At 37.5% G+C, this 5,257-nt stretch overlaps 1 long non-coding RNA gene across 1 annotated transcript; it reads right to left on the reverse strand.

Annotated features, from left to right (window-relative positions):
• Positions 1-1,724: 1,724 nt before the first annotated feature.
• LOC112077610 (uncharacterized) lies at positions 1,725-3,276 on the reverse strand. Its single transcript, XR_011478201.1, has 3 exons — positions 2,594-3,276; positions 1,897-1,917; positions 1,725-1,754 (listed from the first exon to the last, which is right to left on the reverse strand). It is a non-coding gene; the product is annotated as an uncharacterized lncRNA (long non-coding RNA).
• Between the last annotated feature and the right edge of the window lie 1,981 nt (positions 3,277-5,257).

A 5,257-nucleotide genomic window follows, 5' to 3' on the forward strand; every position in this document is an offset into this window, starting at 1 on the left:
TGTTGTATAAAATGAATGAGTGAGGGTGATACTGTTTGTAAAGTTGTGTAATGTGATTTTGGACTGTTTAATGAAGGAAACTCCAATTCCCTTTTTGAGTTTAACTAAATCAGAGGACCGCCCATGAGCCCAGTTAGGGTCAGGCATCCTGGGACAAGCCCTTTTCTGCAATTCCGAATAAAACCCCAACTTTGAGAAATTCTCAAGAGACCATGTTTCTCTCAATCACGAGAGGACAAAAGTTGCAGACCAGCTCACCTCGATAACGAGAGGGCCAAGGTTTGAGACCAGACTGCTGAATCTTTTAACCATACCACGTGGTTAAACTCTTAGACTATCGATACCGACAGAATAAGAACAAGTCTTTGATTTGAATTACTAGTCTGCAGCTAGGAATTCGGTATCATTGAACGCGAAGAACAACAACCGCCGAAACATCCATTCTACAACAACACGAATGAATGTCACTCTGAACTACCCACGACAGAGAGAGAGAGAGAGAGAGGACGGAAACTCTCCAACAGAAACTAACTTTTCAACAGCGATCAAGACGACACACTGAGCGTAAATATATTGATTGATTGCGATTGTTCCCGAATGAGTGAGCATTCATGTGCAAAGGATTAGCATTTCAATTGTTATAATTATTAACTCTGTAGTGACTTCTCAGTCGACCCCCACTTCCCTTTTGTCTAACAAGCCGCCATGCCGGTTTAGCCCACTAGGGCACATTCTCCTATCATTTCTGTAACCATATTTACTTTGTTTGTTTATACATTTCTGTGAATTACTTAGTTAAATAAATGATATGATTTAAATGATTTAAGACAATTGATGTATGGATGACTCATAGTGAAGACTGGGTTCGTGCAGATAACCAACAATTTACGACGTTTGGAATGAGACTAACGTGAGGTAAAGTAAATAATTCATTAATCAGAAGACTATTGATCAGATATAAAAATATCTGAAAGGTTATATTAGGAAATTATAACTTTGTAATCTGAATATTTTCCTTGGTGCCCAGACTTCCTAGTTAATTACAGTTACATGATTAATCAGTTTAATCGCGTAATACTAACTACAGAGAATCTTTGATAAAAACGAAGTCTTCATTTAATGATAGTAAAGACACGACACTATACAAGTCTTGACCATACATGAACTAATAAAAATGCTACTATACACCATTATGTTTTCTGTTTAAATCTGACTATTTTTGTTCTGATCATGGATGGACTCTGTAGCCTATCAAATTATCTGTGTTTTGGAAACGTGTTTTTACACTATCAGAGATTTGTATTCCCTGTTTTGTTGTTACTTTGAAAGCGCCTCTGACAGCAATATCACATACCTTGGGGCCTCAACATAAGTTTTGAATTGGATTACGAATAGCCTTTATTAAATGGTTGACATAATTCTGTCAAAGTGATGATCTGAGACTCCTTGTCCCATATCACTTCTCTAATGTCACAAATACTAATTGACTTCCACCACCTAAATGAGTCCAGCGTACCTCTGAGAGACAACTTCTCCAATTAAGATATTCTATCCTACCACCACTTCTTAAATTCATTAATTAAATGTGACTGATCCATCAGTGATCCAGGTGTATCAGAGACTACCTCTCTCTAGTCTAGTGTGCCTCCACAGCCTCAACACATACTGTTCTATAACATCAGTCTATGGTCTGAAGATCCTGGGATATGAAGGACACAACTTACCCAGTTTACTGGTGGGATTGTTTTCAACCTCTGTAGACACAGATAATATGATAAAAGTCAGGGAAAATTAATGTAAACAACATTATGTGTTTTCCACTTCTTTAGAAGTTACATGGAAGAGACATTGGTTTACATAATGTTAGTACAGTGATGATCTGAAGACACAACTTACCTAGCTTCCCAGTGAGGTTCACTGTAAAACATGTAGAGTAGATGGAAGACAGTGAGAACATCATTAACATGAACACTAGAAGATGTAGTCTCTCTCTGGGACTCCTTGTCTCATATCACTTCACTAATATCACAAATCCTAATTGAGATCCACCACCTAAATGAGTCCAGCGTACCTCTGTGAGACAACTTCTGCAATGAAGATATTCTACCCTACCACTTCTTCATTTCATTAAATGTGACTAGTCTATCAGTGATCCAGGTGTATCAGAAACTACCCACTGGGCAAACTACGTCACCTCAACGTGGATATTTGGGTAATATTTGGTTGAGACGTTGATCAATGAGATTACAACCTACAGTATATGTAAAGACTGCCAAAAGTTAGTTGAATTTCCAATGTGTTATAACTAGGTTTTCAACCAGCTAAAATCACAACCAAATGACAGTGGAAAAACAATGTTAGATTTTTTTATTTGGTTGTCACCCAAATGTCTATCACTGCACTTTCAACTCAGCAAAGTTCAAGTGGGAAGTCAATGTCAGATATTTTGTTTATTTATAAAATTGATTAATGTGAACATCCCTGTGCTTCAACTAATAGCAGAGACAAATGACCTGGATTGCAGTTCAAATGTTAAAAACATAAAATGGTTGACATAATTCTAGCAAAGTGATGATCTGAAGACACTACTTACTTAGCTTCCCAGTGAGGTCCTCTGTAAATATGTAGAGTAGATGGAAGACAGTGAAAACATCATTAACATGAACACTAGTAGATGTAGTCTCTCTCTGGGACTCCTTGACTCATATCAATGTTCCAACATCAGAAGGAAGGTCTTCAATGTGCTCAAAATAGCCTTCTTAAAGTGTTTTCCTACTTGAAGTCAGTAAATTCAAGAAAATGTAACTTTTGTGGTTCTAATAATGTTTGTGAAGTGATGATCTGAAGACAGTACTTACTATTCTGCTCCCAAAGGTCAACTGTAAACATGTAGAGTAGATGGAAGACAGTGAGAACATCATTAACATGAACACTAGTAGATGTAGTCTCTCTCTGGGACTCCTTGGTCAGGGATTCAATCCATTGTGCAGTATACTGCAGGGCACTTCACAGCTGACAATGCACTTTTTAAAGGCATTTTCCACTGGCATTCACAGAGCTCACATTCATGGTAAACACTGCACATCGACTCAAGTGTAAAATACCTTTAAAGATCTGTTATAGTGTGTTGTGTTATAATGCACCTTGAATTGAATCCRGGCCCTTGTCTCATACCACTGTTCCAACATCAGAAGGAACATCTAGGGCCAATCAGAAGTTGAAACAATAACAAAGCGTGATCCCAGCCACTGTTGTTTTGGTAAAAGCTGAGGGAGGGGCTGGATAAATAATATCACTCCCAAATTCATAGACAGAGATGGATGCAAGGACTGACCATCCATGATACTGTATCAACATTATAGTTTTAAATATGTTTGGAGGCTGTACAGAGTTTGCTTACATTTACAAACATTGAGATAAAACAAGGTTATATTTGGGGTTCTGATGGGGTACAACAGTTAAACTAAGCTCTTTAATCATTTATAAGTTATATTCTTCAAGAATCAATTGGTAAATATAATTCATTCATAAGTCAAAAAATGGATGTAGCAACTACCGATTGTCCCTTTGTGTTCAAAACAATTGTGTTTACGTATATTTGGCAAAGTGATGATCTGAAGACACTACTTACCCTTGTCCTTCCTGAGGTCCTCTGTAAACATGTAGAGTAGATGGAATACAGTGAGAACATCATTAACATGAACACTAGTAGATGTAGTCTCTCTCTGGGACTCCTTGTCTCATATCAATGTTCCATCATCAGAAGGAACATCTTACATGTGCTCAAAATAATCTTCTTAAAATGTTTTCCTACTTAAAGTCTGTATATTAGAGATAATTAGACTTTTGCGGTTCTAATAATGATATCAAAATGTTGATCTGAACACACTACTTACTATTCTGGGACCAGAGGTTCACTGTAAATATGTAGAGTAGATGGAAGACAGTGAGAACATCATTAACATGAACACTAGAAGATATAGTCTCTCTCTGGGACTCCTTGGTTGGGATTCAATCCAATGTGCGTTATACAGCAGGGCACTTCACAGCTGACAATGCACTTTTTAAAGACATTTTCCACCGGCATTCACAGAGATCACATTCATGATAAACACTGCACATGTCGACTCAAGCATAAAATAACTTTAAAAGTCTGTTACAGTGTGCTGTGTTATAATGCGCCTTGAATTGAATCCCGGCCCTTGTCTCATACCACTGTTCRAACATCAGAAGGAACATCTAGGGCCAATCAGAAGTTGAAACAATAACAAAGTGTGATCCCAGCCACTGTTGTTTTGGTAAAAGCTAAGGGAGGGGCTGGAGAAATAATATCACTCTCAAATTCATAGACAGAGAGATGGATGCAAGGACTGACCATCCATGATACTGTATCAACATTATAGTTTTAAATATGTTTGGAGGCTGTACAGAGTTCGCTTACATTTACTTAGTTTACAAACATTGAGATAAAACAAGGTTATATTTTGGGTTCTGATGGGGTACAACAGTTAAACTAAGCTCTTTAATCATTTATAAGTTATATTCTTCAAGAATCAATGGTTGCATATAATTCATTAATAAGTCAAAAAATGGATGTAGCAACTACCCGATTGTCCCAATGTGCTCAAAAAAATGGGTGTTTACGTATATTTGGCAAAGTGATGATCTGAAGACACTACTTACCTTGTCTTCCTGAGTTCATCTGTAAACATGTAGAGTAGATGGAAGACAGTGAGAACATCATTAACATGAACACTAGTAGATGTAGTCTCTCTCTGGGACTCCTTGCTCATATCAATGTTCCACATCAGAAGGACATCTTCAATGGCTCAAAATACCTTTTTTAAAGTGTTTTCCTACTTGAAGTCGGTAAATAAAGAAAATGTAACTTTTGTGGTTCTAATAATGTTTTTCAAAGTGATGATCTGAAGACACTACTTACGATTCTGGGACCAGAGGTCATCTGTAAACATGTAGAGTAGATGGAGACAGTGAGAACATCATTAACATGAACACTAGAAGATGTAGTCTCTCTCTCTGGGACTCCTTGGTCGGATTCAATCCAATGTGCAGTATACTGCAGGTTACTACACAGCTGACAATGCACTTTTTAAAGGCATTTTCCACCGGCATTCACAGAGATCACATTCATGGTAAACACTGCACAGTCGACTCAAGCGTAAAATACTTTAAAAGTCTGTTACAGTGTGCTGTGTTATTGTGGCTGACAAACTGCCTGGGAGCTCCTCAGTGGTGA

Source organism: Salvelinus sp. IW2-2015, unplaced genomic scaffold (genome assembly GCF_002910315.2).
Source record: "Salvelinus sp. IW2-2015 unplaced genomic scaffold, ASM291031v2 Un_scaffold4750, whole genome shotgun sequence".
NCBI classification, from domain to species: Eukaryota; Metazoa; Chordata; class Actinopteri; order Salmoniformes; family Salmonidae; genus Salvelinus; species Salvelinus sp. IW2-2015.